This window comes from Ischnura elegans, chromosome 9 (assembly GCF_921293095.1).
Source record: "Ischnura elegans chromosome 9, ioIscEleg1.1, whole genome shotgun sequence".
Classification (NCBI taxonomy): domain Eukaryota; kingdom Metazoa; phylum Arthropoda; class Insecta; order Odonata; family Coenagrionidae; genus Ischnura; species Ischnura elegans.
Genome location: NC_060254.1, coordinates 114,886,394 through 114,906,235, shown reverse-complemented (window position 1 = coordinate 114,906,235; position 19,842 = coordinate 114,886,394). Strand labels below are relative to the sequence as shown.

At 38.5% G+C, this 19,842-nt stretch overlaps 1 long non-coding RNA gene across 1 annotated transcript; it reads right to left on the bottom strand.

Moving 5' to 3' along the window:
* Positions 1–5,545: 5,545 nt before the first annotated feature.
* LOC124165615 lies at positions 5,546–8,718 on the bottom strand. The gene is made up of 3 exons (XR_006866269.1): positions 7,446–8,718; positions 6,784–6,950; positions 5,546–5,587 (listed from the first exon to the last, which is right to left on the bottom strand). It is a non-coding gene; the product is annotated as an uncharacterized LOC124165615 (long non-coding RNA).
* Positions 8,719–19,842: the final 11,124 nt, after the last annotated feature.

The following is a 19,842-nucleotide window of genomic DNA, read 5'->3' as shown; positions in this document are numbered from 1 at the left end:
ATGACACAGTGAATTATAGAGGCGTATTCGAAGGGGCAGAAAAAGATAACATTGCAGCAAACCTCATTATTTACTCGGTGATGAGGTAAAAACAAAATAAAACGTACAATGCGCACCGGGGAGTTCATGAAACCCACTAGTCGGTGGCCGTACCGACACCTTTTTGCTGTCGGTACGGCTACCGACGATCTCCCGTCCTCACGTCGGTGCCGCACCGATCGGGTTCGTACAGAATCGCACCACTTCTTGCGGGGAGTCGGTGTGACGTCGCACCCGACGAATCGGTGCCGCTCCGATCGGTTTGGAGTTACAGAATACGGCCCCAGGGATGGAGTTTGTTGTCGTCATTCTCAATCTTTTTATTTTCGGAAATTACGACTTATTGCTAGATTAAGATAAACGATATTGGATAAGTTGTTAACAATGCTTATATAATGTGTGGTAGTAATGCTGTACCTACAGAATCGAAGGAAACAATATTACAACATCACAATAAAGTTTGTATGTGATGGAGATTGTTGTTGCTGGAATGAATTATTGAAACTATCCTTGAGATCGTAGTTTCTTTTTTTAAATATTGGTTCCGTATAATGCTATTTATTCATGATTTGGTAATATAGTTGTCATTAAGTAAGTTCCGTATAAATGTGATCAACGGAAGGTTATGCCATTGGCAGCGTAGCAGACGAAAATAGCATACCATGGAACGTGAACGTAGGATTCAAATGCAAATGTCATATTAGAGGAACAAGTTAGGAAATTGTTATAAAAATATGGAGCTGGGTGTAATTAAAAGAAGTGTAATGACGAGGGAGTAAATAAATTGTGATTGGGTGAAATACATATGTATAAGTTGCGCATTCTAAGTGAGAGAAAATGATAATATTGCGGTAAACCTCACACTTATTAACAAATATCTTCTTTTATCGTCAAGGGAATCAATGGTTGACGATGAAATGAAATATAGTTGCCCGTTACAAATGAAAGAAACTGATACCGTTGTGGCAAACTTCGTACTTAAATAAAAAGATCTTATTTCTATGCCCAGAGAATCGCCAAATTGATGCTTGAGTGAAATAACAGTCGCCTATTCAGAGTGATATAAAGTGATAACATTGCGGCAAAACTCATATTTAATCAAAAATATCTTTTTTATGTCAAAGGAGCAAATAAATGATGATAGGGAGAAATAAAGCCTATTACAAGCGAGTGAAAGTGGTAACATAAATGAGAGAAAGTCATTATATGTTAGCAAACCTCATTTTTATTAACCACTATCTTATATTTCTGTCAAGGTAATTAATATAGATGATGACACAGTGAATTATAGAGGCGTATTCGAAGGGGCAGAAAAAGATAACATTGCAGAAAACCTCATTATTTACTCGGTGATGAGGTAAAAACAATATAAAACGTACAATGCGCACCGGGGAGTTCATGAAACCCACTAGTCGGTGGCCGTACCGACACCTTTTTGCTGTCAGTACGGCTACCGACGATCTCCCGTCCTCTCGTCGGTGCAGCACCGATCGGGTTCGTACAGAATCGCACCACTACTTGCGGGGAGTCGGTGTGACGTCGCACCCGACGAATCGGTGCCGCTCCGATCGGTTTGGAGTTACAGAATACGGCCCCAGGTCAATTCGTGAAAAATTTGACGTCAGCCATGCAACTGCCTTGCTGACTGTGCGGATAGTGACAAAGGCGTTGATATCGCTAGCACCTGTCGTAATTCGATGGCCTAGGCGCCATGGAGCGCAGGTCGTTTGGGGAGGTTTTGAGGCCATCAATGCCTTTCCTAAAGTTTTGGAAGCTATCAATGGGACACACAATCATATTCCTGCTCCAAAACATAATCCGGAAGCCTATATTAATCGGAAAAAAATATCATTCCATTCAGTTGCAGGTAATTACTAACTGAGTAATGTGACCCTGGTCAAATTTCAATTCGAATGATGCAAAGATACCAATATAACATTCATTATTTCTCACAGGGAATATGTGACCATAAAGCCCGTTTCCTAAACTGCTACGGTGGGCACGTAGGCTCACCCCATGATCAACGAGTTTTCCGTCTGTCGGAAGTGCAAGACTTTCATGGCGATGCAACAAAATTTCCTAGTGACAGTCATTTATTACGCGATGCTGCTTACAAGCTGCACTCAAACCTCATTGTCCCCTACCGAGATAATGGACACCTGATGCGACGTCAGAATCATTTTAATTTTTGTTTATTGTCAGTTAGGATATCTATTGAGAGGGCTCCTGAAAAGTCGCTTCCGCAGTTTGCTGCATTGTCTGCAAATGACTGACACTGCAGAAATACCCCAGTTTGTTCTTGCTTCTTGCGTATTACACAACATCTGCATATAGACCGGAGATGATTGGCGCGAATCGACCACAAAATAACAATACATGCAATGGGCATGCCTCACCGGTATCCCAAAGCATATTTTTGACAAATTAATCCGCGTTCTAGTTTGATTTGAATTTAGAAGAAATTACGCTTCAATACAGTATTTTAGATAATTGCGCAATAGACCATGGTTTTATTTTTTACACAGTATGAATAATAAGTTCATTATGATTTTGGAAAAGAGTGATCAACAAGAGCCTCTATTTTATTATCATCGCATTCCTCCCTACATTATCAGTGCCAAATCATATTTTGTGACATCTGATGCTACCACATTGCAGAAAGAGATTTCAACTCATAAAAATAAAATTTTCATTGAAAATCATGGAAATAATGATGAACAGCAGCCTTTTGTAAAATGGAAGGTAGAAAAAAATTATGCCGCGGCCAAGAATCAAACATAGGATCTCCGGGTAGGAGTCAAGTACAGTAACCACCGCTCCTAGTTGTTGAGACCGTATTTCTGAGGGAATAAAACCAACCTGTAAATGTCTAACCTCGTTTTTGTTAAAACTATCGGTTATATAACCCCATATGGGGGATGATTCGTGGTCAGCTCCCGATGGACTACGACACTACTAAGTTAGATCGAAATCTGAGACCCTCACTTCGCCACTTTCCTTGTTAGACAAGAGGAGGAAGTAATAGGCTTATATATTGAGGCAGGATTAACATCTGGAATGATGTTGAATGATGAATCTGGACATATTTTATTTACGAATGAAAATCATCGCATTCTGAGAGCTGTTATTAACAGAACAACAGAAAAACTCTCTAGCGATATTTCACGTCCACAATACGATCTAAATGCTAACTGGAATTGCAGTCTTTGACTCTCAAAAAGGATAAGTTGCCATTAATCCTCTGGGCTACTAAGACTATCACTGAAAGAGAGACCGCACTCACCGGCAATCGCCTCGATGGCATGGTTCAGTTGAGTCATTCCGCGATGTAAAAGGAGTGTGTTAATCGCACAGTATGGGTGTACTCAGTTGGGGGGGTCAGGAGGGGACAACTGCCCCCCTCCCCAGAATCGAAAATTAATGTAATTCAAAAGGAAAGTTTGGAACAAAATTTATTTTGAATAAAAATGGTTTGAGCATAAAACGTGTACTTAAAGAAATAATTTTTTCAAGCAAAATATTTAGAAAATGCACGACTACGGCTTGTCCCCTCCCCTAGTTGTGATCCAGGGTAGACCCTTGTCTTGGTGGTCTAGGGATGACTACTTTCACTATGTCTAAACATAGGACATAATACTGAATGCGGGTGAGGTGACGTCGAGATGCTAGTAAAAGAAGAAGGTTGGGATATGGACAAGTGAACAAAAAACCAACTAACGATGTGTAATCTAGCGATTACCTTACTATTTCAAGCCGGAACATCCCGAATGAACTTTAAAATGCATATAACTTACTGCCATCTGACTCATTCACAATCCTGGATAATTAATACTCACCACTATGAATTGCAATTGCAGGCGCAATACACAGTTAAGGATTTGGAGGAAAAACGACTGATCCAGGATAACACGCAGTTCATCCCTGTAAATTAAATTCAATTGAACTCAAAATAAGGAACAATATACGAAAGATTATGGAATTCCGTCTCCCTGAAAAAGATCGACCAATTAAAGTGACATTAATCAAGGTTATCTGTAAAATAAATCAGCATGCATGAAATTCTGCTAAAAACCCTAATCTAAATAAGTCAAATCAAGTCTTTCTATCGCTTTAATAGTGTCAACTAACGTCTATGATAACATCACCCAAACCAAAACGGGTTTACTGTTAACCTTACGAAAAAATGAGGTTACCATCTTGATATTTTGAGCGTTAGCAACTATAGTAGATCCCATTCCGACATTTTCCCGATCACTGATATGAGGAGCGAATCACACTTCGATGAATAACTGTCGGCTGGCTAGTGGCTAACCCTTTAAGAGTCGCCCGAAAGTGCACCACCACAATTCTTACGACGAACCCCCTTCATTTCAATCTATATTCAATTCACGATCTATATTCAATTTCTCTACTCGAAAATGGCGTATTTTTTCCAGTCGTTACAATAAACCTTATTTATAACTCCTGATAACGTGGACTTGTGCGTCTTCTTGAAAAAAATCTGAACTCGCGTGATCGTCACCTCAAAACCGTCATCGCCTCGCTGTTAACGAAGGAGAGGGACATAAAGAGAGAAAGAGTTTTGAATTTGATCGTTCCGCAAGCCTGAAAATATATTCTAAAGCAAAAAGGGTCGCTACGTTTAGGGTTGGCAATATTTGGTCGATTTTGTTCATAACAATTTAAATTAAGCTCAATTTAAAATTAGATTAAGACATTATATATTGATAAAATAAATAAAATCTATACCCTAGTGACCACTATTAAGTTTTAAATGGGTGTCACTAAACTTGTTATTTATCTCTCATACTCCATCTCAGAAGTCGAGTTTTCTTTTCATTTCAATGAATACATACCATTCCGAAAATAAACTTAAAGTAGAAACTCATTTATGCTTGTGGGAAAAAATTTAAACATTCACATTTTTCTCACGCACATCTCTTGGGCTCTCCAATATAAATACATACATGAGGGTATTAAATACAACTTTTATGCAATGAGGCTCATGAATTCAAGTAATTTATTTTTATTTTTTAGGGGTGAAAACCTCCTCCTACTTCATGATATTTAAACCCTTAAAAATCAACCCTTATTCGGGGTTAAGGAAAAAAATTATTTACCACAAAAAATATATTTTTCGTCAAAATGCCCTAATTTAAGAACGATGCCGATTTAAATATGTACAACCCTTAAAAACCACCCCTTGTAACATTTCAATTCTTACAAACTACTTAAAATAGGTAGAAATAGGAAAAAAGTAAATTTACACACTAACGTTTATTTAAACAAAATTACATTACAAATATTTACATGCGTAGAGAGATATATATATACACATAAAAATAAATATTTTAATCATGTTCAGCATGTATGATTATCGTGGTCGTCGAAGTCATCCTTGCGGGAATAGAAGGATCAAAACCTTTGCTATTTCCAAGTAGTATTATATTAAATATACTTATCACTTATCACTTATCACCCCAACCCCATCCCACTCCATCCCCCATGCCACCAGCTTTCTGCCCACACCCTCCAAGATGGCTTGCAGCTGAGGGGAGAAAGATGGTACAGAAATTGAATTTCCATCGCGGATTTATAAAAACTGTATGTGAGTGCACTGAAATTTAATAGGGTACGAGGAATCACTGCAAAAACAGCCATGGGAAAATTCAACATTAGTGGTATAAGAAGCCCGCGTCTTATCTCTGCATGAAAAAATGAAAAGATGTTTCATTTCGATAGGGATGCATGAAAATTTCAATGAAATTTAAACAGAATTCAAGGGAATATGTTCAAAATGGTTAAAAAGTTTCTAGAAAAAACTTGAAATCCTAAAGCTGAAAGTAGTTCTAATATGTGTTTAGTGCTATAAGTTAGGACCTGTATAAAATTTATCAAATTTATACCAGCAAATTTTTAAGTTACTTCCTGTGATACGCTATGGACGCCAGAGAGCAAATATCTAAATGGGCAGAGTATTTTCCTAATGAATTGATAAAATGGAGGAGACTCATACAATTGGGATTCAACAAGAATTCTTTACTTAGCCAACGAGGTATTTCTTCAGAAGTGGCATTAAAAAATATAATTCACTTTATAATCTATCAATAGTTAAAAATAATTCTGAAGAACATAATTTACATTCTTTCATTCTCTACTTAACATATTCACAAAAAAATGATGATTTGATTTTTTGAAAAAGGACTTTTGCAAAATGTTTTGAGAAAATATTTAGTTTATCAATTGAGAAAGAAAAAAAAACATGAATAAAAATTAAAGAAACTGATTTTCAATGCAGTGCTTGGATGAGCAATAATAAAAAAATGAAAGGTGACTGATTACATACAATGTTCATGATGCATCAGGATTATGCAAAGAGGTGAGATTAAATGAATGTATCTAAACTTGTTTGGAAGAACTGAAAGATGTTGACTTCATTTTGCATTAGTATAAATTAGGCTAAAAAAAGCAAGAAATCCTTAATGGCAGAATATGCATCATGAATTAAAAAAATAAACTCATGTGGATATCGTTTTAAAAAATTGAATTGAATGTAGGAGAAATTATTTTATAAATGAAATTAATATGCAAAATTTAATTGAAAGTGGGTAATATTGATTGGTTGTCCTTAAAAGTTGATTTCAATGTAATACAAATTTTGGATTGTTATTCATACTTAAGCGGAGTTGGTTTGCGCAGAATAAAGATAAAGGTGCTCAGGACAGTATTTGTGGAGAAATTTACCTTAGTGAATCTATCAAACGTTTCTACATCATCCTGATAATGCAATTAAATTTTAATAGGTTGACGCCTTCCCTCTTCTTTGTCTTGACATGTTTCTTCTCCTTTCAGTTGTCTGATGGTATCTCTTGCAATGCCTACATTCCTTCGGCCACCGGAATGTCTTGATCCTAGAGAGAGAGTGGGTTAGTTCATGCAAGGTAAATAAATGATCCTTCCCCCAAGACATAGCACACTCTGCACTGCAACATATGGAAAGTCACTGTGGGGAAGGAGGAAATTAACCCTTTCACATTCAAGTGACACAGTTTCTAACCCGTGCACTGCAATGGTATGCTGTGAATGCCAAACCTTGTTTCAACATAAAATTCTAGATAATGCTCTTTAAAATCCTAGCCTTACTCGACACAATAATTCAAAACCCAGAGGGCCCAAAAAGTAAGCTACGTGTGAAACTGGGATCCTCTTGTCTTGAGCCTATGGAGAGAGTACATGCAAGGTAAATACCTTTCCCCAAGGAATTGCATAAGCTTCATTGCAGTATACAAGTCATTGTGGCACAAGGAGGAAGTTACTACCTTTTCATTCAAATGACAGTTTCTATTCCATAATGCTGCAATGCCCATGTCAAACCTCAGTTTGACAAAAAAGTATAATTGACTAACCTAAAATAACCTAGTCTTACTTGGCACAATGATTCATGGTCCTAAGGGCCAAATCTAAGCTAAGTCATTCGCATTCTTCTTCCTGGAATGGTCTTCTTGTCCTGAAGTCTCTCTCTTCTCCTAAATTTGGAGGACTCGGGAATCACACCCATCCTTTTGTTTCTGAACAATCAAAAGGCTCAAAATTTTTGCTCAATCATGCAACCCATCAGATAAAATGCATGCAAGGTTCAAACACTTTTTGCTTTTTTTATTCTATCTTCAAACTCCCATTATTTTGCTTCATCCTCCACGAAATCCTGGAACAGAGTGGATAAATGACATGAATGAAAAATACCAAACTGTAAGTTATCCAAATATGTATCATAAAATCGAAGAAATTATAATACATAGTACACATAAATTTCCTCAATATGGTACCTTTATGCCAGTTCCTTATGTTAGCTTAATATATGTATACCATTTGTGAATGCATATTGTAACCGTAGAAATTTGGCAGGTTACATAAATTGGTTTGAATGGATATTTTTGAGGGAAGGAGAGCTTCATTTATTTGTCTTATATAAGTTTGACCGTGTGTGTGTGTGGGTAGTTCAGTGTGAATGGACTTGTGTGTAATGCATTTCACCTCCCCCCCAATTCCCCACCTCCAGATTTTGGGGTTTTCCCATCACGTGACTTTGTGTATGAGCTGGCCCCTAATAGAGAAGAGTGCACTCCTTCTCAACCACCCACACCCACCGAGGAGTGATGGTGCAAGGCTGCCTACGACCACCTGATTCTCCTTCACCTATACATTCACCCTCTCCCCCAAAATAGATTAAACATACTTTAACTCCCCCATGGTGACTTACCTCTAGAAATAGGCCTCTTTCTCATTTTCTCCCCACCCTCCTCACCCCCTGAAAACCAACCCTCTTTGAGGCATGAAACCTAAGGAGCCACCAGCTGAAAGAGATACATCAACCCCGGCCTTATCATGCTGCCGGAGGCTCTGCCAATTTGTCAGGGCAAGCGCCTCATTACATGAGTGGTCTATGGAGAGAGGGAGAACCTGGAGGCAATGGAGTTTGGACCGGGAAGGAGGAAATGAGCGGAAACAGGAAACAGGAGAATGAATGGTAGATTTCCATCATCAATAAGAAGAAGATCAACCCATGTCATCCCACTGAGTATTCTCTCAGCCCAGGGTGTGTAGATGGTTTAGCGATGAGATATGAAGTGAAACACTTTGCAATTTCCACATAAAAATTTATTAAACTACAGTCGATATATTTTGTGGGAGTCTTGATAATTCTGCAGTGCAGCAAAACATGTCGACTGTAGTTTAATACATTTTTATGTGGAAAGTGCAAAGTGTTTCACTTCATATCTCATAATGGATCTCCACAAAGTATCTGCCTCATCCATTCAATTTAGGCTCGGCGATTGCCGAAAAGGAGCCATTTGAGGAGGTCATCCCTCAGCCGTGAACAAGACAGGAAAAATTGATAAGCCGAACCACAATCCTGAATTGTATCCCCTAGTAAAGAAGAACCTTCACTCAAAGCCCTGATCTAGTGTTCTTAAAGAAACCCAGATTCCCCCCCCCCCCCCCCCAGAAACGAAGAAAGAAGATGCTGTGACGTTTATTTAAAGCTGGCGCTTGGGAGCGCCCACTGCCATTCTTTTTTTTTGAGGGTTACTTCCGTAGACAGCCGCGGAGGCCGCGGCCGGGAGTAGAATTAGGGAAGGGGAGGTTGCTACCGTCGGGAGCTCGGGGGAGTTTTTTTTTTAGGGTCAGTCGGCGAGAGTTGAAGTTGTCGAGCGGAGCCTACCAGCGTCCGACTAGGACCAAGGGGGCGACATACCCATAAGGATAATGCGTATAGGTTTTGATACACCAGTGCCATCTATGCCAGTGGTCCAATGCTGCCGCGAAGTTTGAATGCACATCTCGGCGCGTGTTTCAATTTTTTTTACGCGTCACGATAGAGCGTGCTATTCAGGCCTAATAATGATACTGCAATTGCGAGAAACTTAAAAGCAGTGAATGTAGGAAAATCTTCCTGAAGAACTTCCCCAGGTTACTAAAGCAGTAACCATAATACAAGATTAATGTACAAAGTCAACTGGCGATCTGGTGGTTGGTAAGAATAATGATCTCGGAAACTTACTTCAGTGGACATTAGTATTTATTGATACTATAACTGGCAAAAGAAATACAACAATAACAATTTCAATATGACATACTAGAGATGAAATCTGAGAAAGTTAACCATTCTACAAGCACATGAGATGCACAAGCAACAAATATCAATGACAACATGAGATGAGCAGCCTTTGCGTAATAGGAGAAAGATTCCATTACTTAAGTAAACACTCCACAGTTATAGACAAAGAGGGTGACCCAATTTTCCTTGAGGTAGATGTATCTTGCAATAGCTCTGGTACAGGGAAAACAATGCTAATCCTGAAACCATAGACCATAACAATACTTCACTAGAAATAAGCATGCAAGTTTGGATATCATTTCATGGAAGATAATTATTTAATTATGAAAGGAGGACATTATTTCGTAGGAAGTTGTTCATGATGAGTACCCATTAAGATATGCAACATATCTTGGCAGAGGAGTTTTAAAATGAAAGGTTCTTATAAGTTAATATCAATCACTTATACGAAAGAAAGTATTCCAAAAGTAGAAAACGAGAAAAGTGAAGAATATTTTATACCAATGTAGTAGAAAATAAGTTCTTACTTCAAAATGAAAGAGATTAAAGTTTTAAGAAATGTAAACATCGTAGAACACTTAATGAATAATGCTCAATTAATGACAATTAAACAGTTGAAAGGACAGAGTTGAAATAGCAAATTACATACATAACCAACAAAATGATTAGCATTAAACAAACGAAAGCATAGCACTAGCGATAAATGAGTAGTTTGAACACTAGAAAAACTGCTAGTACAATGAAAAACATATTGAAATATAAGGAATACAAGACACCATAAAATTTTGAAAACATGAGAAAAGGTTAGCTAATCACAGGTTGAAATCAAAATGGAATAATGAAGGAAACAGAATTACTCACATTTTCATCACCAAATACATTTCATACCCATGCAATTTTGCAATAACCAAGATCATTGAGACTCGTATCCTTCATCGAGCACATTCCAAAATCGTAAGGGACACTGTAAGCAATAAAAAAAGTCTGCAGTTAACACTAATGATTATCAATAAGCCTCAATATCACGTTTGTTTACATCGAGATTCAATATGGCAGCCCCCAGTTCATTACTGCACAGAAAAACAGGCTACACCAGCGCCTCTATGTTGGGTAGGCCGTTGGACCACTGGGGCTCCGGAAAAATCGAATCGAAAGAGGTTTTCTATACGATATATCGCAGTTCTGTCGCCCCCTTGCTAGGACTATTAGGAATTGGTGGCCGAGGCTGATTTTGAGTTTAAGTAGTCTGGCATTGCCGGAGTATTTTGTACCTGTATTTTTTTATATTTTCCTTTTATCACCCCGTCCTTTTTCCCAACGCTTCCCGATTCTCAGTGATGAACAGGTGAACGGGTCAGCGAGTGGTTGTCCGTCGCCTACTACTCTGAGAGAATCACAAAAAGAAAATTATTCCTTTTCCTACCGCTTCCGAGTGTGGGCGGAAGTTTTTACATTACCCACACTGGCGCCCAATTTATCGTCGACTACTCTGCGAGCATTCCCGGGTGGCCGTTACAATGCCGGAACCTTTGTTGAAGAGCCTTTGCCCATGAGTTTTTTTAATTGCATTTATGATTCTATCCTCTTTTCCCCTCCCCCCTTCCTTGAGTGATTGCGTGCACTAAAGTTTTTTAGGACAGGGTGTACTTTTCTATCTATAAGTATGCTTAAGGTTAATGTTTTCTTTTTGTTAACTAATTTTTGGGTGTTCATGTCTTGGTGAGAAACCAGGCCAAAGACTGATTGGAAGGAAACTTCCTGTTTTCTTTTTATTAAGTTGTCTTTGTTCTGTTGAATTAATCATTTTGGTAATATCCACTGGCCAGTTTGATGTTCAAAGCATAGAAAGATATTGAACAATTTCATGTGTTCTATGTGTACATTTCCCTTTTTTTCTGCATTAAATATTCTGTCGAACTCAGAATCTATGTTATAAGCTCTAATTTTTTGTGTACCCCAATCATCGCAATGAGCCTCCCCACATAATAATAGGGTAGTTTTCTTCATCAAAGAAAAGACAAGGCATGGATTCCAATTCGTTACCCATGATTAGTGCATTCATAATATAGAAATTATTTTGTTTTAGAAATTCCAGTTTAGACGAATGGCAATGGTCAATTTTAACCTCATTTGAAAAAGGTCAGATTGGTGCCCATGCAATGCCACTCGATGTGACGTCACCTAGGGCCGTATTCTTAGTCAACCCTGTAGGGCCAACCGACCCTGGATACGTCATCAGCCCCTACATAAACCGATCTCACCCTACATACGCCACATCAAGCCCTACATATGGCCTTTTTTGGAACTAAACGGGCCCTAATTGATGTAGGGTACCCGAACCAACCCTTCACCCTACAAAAACATGGCGGCCAAATATCGCCTGCTGATCACCTCGATTAAATAATTTACGTTGTAATGCATATTAAGGGAGACGAGCTCGCACAAACCATTTTAAAATGTACAGTAACACAACGGAAAAGTAATAATACTACCACTTTATAGCCACCAAGTTAAATAAATTATAAAATTGACTGATTGGCGGCCGCACGTCCTGCCTCGCCGCCACACCGCTTGCCCGGAGGCAACATAAATCGCGCTCCATCATCGAATCTCCTCAATAGGCCGGCTAGCCCAGCGGTAGAGCGGTCGCCTCCCAAGCGGACGGCCCAGATTCGGTTCCCCGTGCCGGAAATTGTAATTATTTTATTTTTTCTTGCCTTCTAGAATTCCTTTCTAGAAATTTCTTTCATGTTCAAGAACAGTAACATAGAACATTCTGGAAGTGCACCAATAGAATAAATACTGCGGCCTTTCGGCCGTTGAATTTTGAATTTGAATTGGCCGGCAAGTCAGTCTGAAATATGGAACGGATTAATTAACATCGTCCAAACCATTACAGTGCCTTATCATTGCTAGCAGACAATTCCTACGCCTGCTACAAACTAATAAGAAGAATATAGCGGTATACAAGCATCTGGTTTCTACGAATATATAATATTTTTCACGTTTGGTACTTGGTATACTTTTGGGAATCCAATTCTTCGTTTACGTACAACCATAGAAAACGTATTTTCATGCCACTATTTGGCACATAATAAACTTAACTACGGAAGGTAAAAGCGAACGACGAACCTTGATGATGCAACGTAAGTTCCCACGTCAATGATCAATTTGCTCCGTTCTTATTACTATCTTGTACAGACCGCTTTTGAAGTACAAAATTTGAAGACAATAAGGTTCTACTTTTGGCTCGATATGAGTGTATTTGTAGCGATAATTAAGGTACCGACACGACTGGACACGACCTGACGGACGACACCGATTGTTTATTTACCTTGAGCTGTTGCCCTAACAATGAGCCCGAAAATTATAGGACGTCTTTTCTTACTTTCATAGTTAGTTCCCATTACGCCACCAGTATGGAAAATTGGCGCTGCGCCATCATCTACGTCATCTCAGAGAAGTTGACGACGGAATCACCCCCCACCACTTATGTAGGGTCGACTGAGAAACGCATGTAGGGGCCTTTTGTTATGTAGGGACGGATATGTAGGGTCGACTAAGAATACGGCCCCTAGTTTCTATACGAGTAGATAGGAGTTTTACATCGTCTGAAATTACCAATGCATGCATGAGGCACAGAGCTCAGGGAAACATATCTTAATAATCAACTATTTAAACTTCCTGTGGCCAGAAAGTTTCCCTTGTTTGATAGGGTATTAATAATCCTTATTTAAGCCGAGCGATACCTGCTAGCAGGATAGTCCGCTTCCTGCATCACAGCAGCGCACATATCCTCACCAAAAGGTCACCTCACACTTCGACAGCGGGAACCATAGTGACGTCACACGGGGTTTTCCCAGCATTCATACTTAGCCGTCACATCTTCGCGCGCTTGAAATTTCTCACTTTTCATTTAATCGCGAAAAATATATATAGTAATTTAAAAATCTAAAAGGGTGAAACACGTACTCCAGGAGTGATAACCTTTCGATTTAGGCAATAAAAAAATAATAGGAAACCACCCTATTCTCCCTTCCCCTCTTTTCCTCCCTTCTCTTTCTCCCCTCTTTCCAATAAACCAACCAACCCCCACCTCCTCTTGTCACAATATGTATTTAGTCCCCATATGTATGCATGCATGCTATTTTATTCCATTGATCGCTGAGCAACTATGTACAGTCACTTTCAAAAGTCGGTCCCCATACCTGGCGCAGCCGTCTCCGTTATTCTCCGAAGTCGACCTTCGCGTATTGCTTACACGTTCCTTGTCCACTGGGGATCGATTCGACTTGATCAGGTAGTACAAATGGTGCAACTTGACTACTTTAACCGTCGTCAAGAGCCCCACGCACGATTTCAGAGGTAGGAAGGCCGCGTGAACCTCCCCCCCCCCCCCCCACACAGCCAAACAATTCCACCACCGAAGAAAGCGGAGAAGAACATATGGGTTTTTCCGGCAAGTAACCCATCGAACGAGGAAGAGAGGAGACATCTGTGTAGTTTGGTAAACTTATACAAAACATATTGTGCAAATAAATTTTCGGAGCATTTCGAGCATGTTACTCCAATATTTTTTCTTCACATCGCCTGGTGAAAAATACGTAAATATATACGCCTATGTAAATATTGTCATTTGCGTCACGGTTACCATCCGTCATCGCGCTCATCCATGCCGGCGGTTAAAGATTTTCAGACATTTTTTCAATATTTACAAGTTAAATAGCAGTCACTCCCCAAGTAGTAGCTTATTCGGACTACAAGTAGTGCCTACATTTTGAATAACGCAACTTATTCCCATACTGTCAATAGAAAATCAGTAGAAGTTTTTAAATTTTTACCGGTCAAAACTACCGGTACGGAAAATTTTTGTGGGAGAAGATAATTTTGCATTATTTTTTCGAATTAGCAATTGGATTGTCTTTAAATTTTATTGAATTGCTTTTAAGATAAACATAAAGTTTCACTAAAAGAAGCAGCGAGATGTTTATTGGCATCAAATGAAATGGCAGGCTGTTAGACCATAATGCGTCGTAGGAAGTGTTGTCCTTCTGTTTATGGGAAATACTCTTACATTAATATTGTTTATTTTTTTAAGAAAAACAGTACAAGCAACATGTGCGTGGAGTTATGATGGTGAGTCAACCAAGTATGGTGGTCATAGAAAAACATCATTTACCTGCCCTTCTGAATTGAAGATTTTACGATTCACCGTGCCTGCGCCCCTCCCAACTTGAACTTACCCCTTTAATAAAAAGTGACGCCCATTCGCATTAGGCCCTTTCATTCTAACCATATTCTTACTTTCATCCTTCCCCTCCCCCCTTACCAAAAATCTCTCGACCATGGATAGCACTTCTTTTTTTCCTCTCCATCCTTCTCACCTTTTCCTTTCTTTTTTATACTCACATCTCGGATGCCTTCATTCTTTTCTTGTCCCTCTTTTGTCGTCGCCTAAGTTTCCACACCGTCAAACGCTACATCCCAAGCAGTATATTTGGCAGCTCATAAGTTTAATTTGTATTAATAATGCACAAATAGTCATTAGGTACCCAACACGGTATATTTTTATCGGATGAATATTATGCGTGCGTAGTTTAGTGTCAGTAGGAATATGATCAGTATTTGTTCGCACGTAAGACTGACTCAAGGTATTCATTACATGAGTGTAAGTTCTATTTATGATGTAAAACCACTTATACATAATAATGTGTAGGATATAGCCCTGCATGATATCAGCAGGCGCCAATTACGACTGGTTTTAACAGAAAAAAAAGAAACGAAAAAGGGGGAGGACAGGTTAACCTCTCAATGAAGGGGCAAAAATAAAACATATATTATTAATGTGCCTTTAAATGGTAAGAAATAGGCACACAAGTCATGTAATTAATGCTTCCGTTGGTATTTTTATTATAGAAAATATATTTATGGTAATTATTAAGACATTCGGACTTTCGATGAACATAAAGATGTCGGTTAATTACTTCCTGATACCTCGAATGTATAAAGCATTATTTAAATATTTGTTCATATGGGATATGTTAGTAACGACTGGAATAAATATGATACAGAATTAAACATTACAATTTAGCGCACATTAATATTTTTGATTTCTCGCGTGATGAGACACGTAGAAAAATGTAGTATAAAACATGGTAAACATATGTATCCTAAGAAAATGGTTAGGAATAATGAATGCGCCAAACAGTGTGTTTGAAATACTTAAACATAGAGCAATATACATATGTTGATGGTGTTGGTAATAATGTGTTAAAGGTATAATCTAGAAGGTTATTTTGTAGGAAACTTTTTGAATACTCTTTCAGACGTAAATTCCAATTTTCGTTTCTTCCTCATATGTGCGTTGCGACGCAGATACGTCTCGTTATTTTTTAGTGCAAGCCAGACTACTCGGAATATCCATCTCAGAATACTATCAGGGTGGGAATCCCATGACTGAGAACATATGCTTCGCCTTGTGTTGTGGCACTGGGAGTCGGGGAAGTCGCGAAGAATTTAGGAATAGTGAAGAATGCCTCGAGAAGACTTGCGCGGACGGTGAGAGTAAGTCAAACTGGCCCGTTCAAGACACAGAAGGCATAGCCAATACCCGAAGTTCAACCTCCGAGAAAAACGTAGTTGCTCGCGCTGGCCATGGGGACCTACTTTTGAAAGTGACTGTACATAGTTCATCAGAGCTATCTTAAAAAGACCCAATTATCATTGAGTCAGTAACCCTTTACTTTTTACCATCTCTTTAGAAGTGAGTTTATCAGGATTATCACAAAAAAACTCATTTGAGGACCATGATTTCTTATTCTTCCCTGCCAAGGAACTCATGCAGTAAGTTCATTGCTCAAGAATTATTCTCGAAGAAATTGACAATTTAACACGAAGAGATTTGCCACTTGGTGACCTTATGACACTCCTTTTTGTGTAAAAGATGACAAATAGACATATAGCATTGTTTTCCGGATAATCCTCCGATAATTTATCTTATAATATTGAATTCAAGATATGTTTCCAATATGGCTAGCCAATATGGCCACTTGGAGTTGCTCGTGAAGGATAGTTACCAGTGAAGTGGGAAACTTTGAACTCGGAATTCATTGTGACTAGGAAGGAAGAAGCGATGTACAAAGTGATGGTATTCATATGTAACAGCAACCAATGGAAAGAACAATTTCCGTATACTACAGCCAGTAGCGTGCAGGGGGTCCAGACCTCCCCACTCGAAATATAAAAACACTATTATTTTCCTTCATAAAAGAGAACAAAATATTGAAAAATCATGAATTTACAATAGATTTCTTTGACAAATGAAGTTTTTTCGATTATGGAAAATGTCAAAAATTAGTCAAAAACCTCCCCACTCGAAATATAAATACTCTAATTAGGACCCTGTTTTAAAAAAATTTTCCCCTTGGTTTTGGAGCCCTTCTGAACGAAATTCCTGGCTATGCCACCGACTACAGCTTTTACCCTGCTCGACAACATTGATCTTTATGTGTACCCTAATGTGTTTTAGACCAAAAGCATCGTGTGAATGCATACCTCAGCAAAAAGGTTTGCATGGAGAGGAGTAATAGTAAAGTGTTGAATCCTTTGAGCTATATTTGGCATTGAGAGTGTCAAGAGGTGTGCCTACCCGGCAGGATGTCCAACCACAGAAGTTCTATACCGTGACATAACAAAGTGTAATGAGAAAAGGATGTAAAGGACGCGTCGGGCACAAACCGAGGTGGCACTACGCACTTTGGGAGCATGAGATGCACCAACGTACAAACTTTGTTTGCAATCCGTGGAGTCGTATGGAAATGTATAGTGGATAGACAAACAGACATCCTGCCTTTTTAAAGGGGTTATTCGAAAAGGTTATTACGGAGGTATTTTTAGATTCCAGTGCAGTTTCATGGAATGGATTCACTAAATAGATAATAGAACCATAACACATTATTAAATTGCATAAGCTGTGAAATTTTCACTTTTCATAGTATTTTCTCTCACGAAATATTTATTTTTATTAACTATTATCTAGTTTTTAAGAGCCAGAAAAGCGACAAAATGCATTTACCGGTATGCAGTTTCTGAAAATTTTCCGGGGTTGGACACCCGCATTCTCCCGTGATACGGACCCTATATCATGAGCCCCAGCCTAGCTAGGATCGAGTGCCCTAGGGCAGCCGATCACCTCAGCCCGCCCAGAACTTTTTTCTCTTCTCCTTATCACACTGCCACAAATGGGGCATCAGAATATCAAGTGAAACCTTTTAAAAATAACATAAAAAGTATTATTTATACTTTAGCACCTGAAAGTATTGAATTTCCTCGTTCAAAGGGGCATATGCTTTTATCAGCATAATAATATAATATTATTTACATCAGCAAATCTATGCAGACGACTCAAGAAAAAGTTGATACTGAATTTTTTTAAACGACTAAAAGTTATTAAACCGAACGTAGTCTAGGCTACGAGTAGCTACAAGTTAAAATGATTTTGCGGAAATGCTCACATCAGAGTAAACTAAGATGCGGTGATGCTGGAAAATAAATAATGAACATTCCAAAATGCGTACTCCCCAGGGAAAAATTAAACCAAATGTTAAAAGCACTTCTAAAGTAAAAAAAATACACAAAAGCGTGTAAAAGATCAAACCGAAAGTCAATCTACAAAATATGTCACTAACTTGGTCATAGTTAATTGCAATTGCGTTAAAAATAAGAGCGCTAAAATCGAGCACATAGTTCAGGACGTAGCAGTTTTTCATTAATCGCACTCTCTTTTACTTTCTCGCCCGAAAATATTTTCGCAATGCGCTTGACGCCATAAATATTTTTATGTAACTCATGGTTACTTCTCTAGTGCCTTAGTGGTCTATTCTATTCCCTAGTGCCTCTCTGTTTAACCCCCAAATATACCAAGAAATAATTATCCGTTTTGATTTTACAGATGACTCTATTCCAATTTTTAAGGCTGCAAATATTACTTTGTGATCACATATACCGTCCACGATATCGATTTGATTTATCACCTTAGTACGGCTCTCTGCTTAAAAGTCTAATAGTTTATTTCCCCTCGTAAACATGTCAACTACTTGTGCAATTGAGTGATTTCCGTTTAATAAGATCTCGCAGATTTCTCTATTCCTTGAATACGGTTTTATAGAGAGCAAGAATCCAAATTTATGCGTGGGAGATAGAAATCTCGCAGAATAATTATAACACTTCTACTGTGTCTCAAATAAAATGCAGATTTTTTATTTTCTAATAGTGAAATAATATCAAATCGCTGTCTGATTGTACACCATACCCTTTCTATTTCAATGTCTGTTAATACCTGGGAGGCGATGTATAAATGTGATTTGACTGCTAGAAAAACTCCGCCACCTTCCCCATCGCAATAGTAGATTTTAAATAGTGGAGGAAAAACTTCGCTGTCTCATATATCCTTCATAAGTCGATTCTCTGTCACTATGACCATAACCGCGTCTCGAAATTTGTACTCGATTTTAACGCTTTTGTTTATAACGCAATAGTATGAATTGCGACAAAGTTAATGTCATATTTTGAAGGTTGCATTTCGGATGGTCCTTATCTACGCTAATGTGGTTAAGATGGGCAAATTACACTGGAAGTGCTTATAAAATTTCATATAATTTCCCTGGGTTAATTGTTATGGATTTTTCCTTAGTTTCCGGCATTACTACTCTTAAATTTACTTCACGTGATGTGAAGAATTGCCCAATGCGGATTACCTCTGAGGATAACCTTACTCATTACTAATATTTAGCATAGAATTTTTCTCGCCGAATATCCCGCATAGATTATGTTGATGGTAAGAGTGCGTCTTTTAAAAAATGAGAAAAAGTATGATTATTGTGGACTAGATCCCTCCCATGAATCTACCGCCACTACCGCGCACAGTATAAACCTACTCACCCATGAAGGCACGCACTAGGAAAAGATATACGGTGAGTTCAAAGATAGGAAAAAAACCTCGTCCCGGAGCCCGAAAGTAAACACTCCAACGGCCCGACGCCTGCGGGGACGTGAATTACTTTAGTGCATTCCATCCGCTAATATTAATTTCGATGGGATATTTACTCCTGGAGTTAGACTCCAGCAGGGTTATTCCTCTAATCGTATGGCCGGGAAATAAGTCAAAATCGACCATAACTACGGCC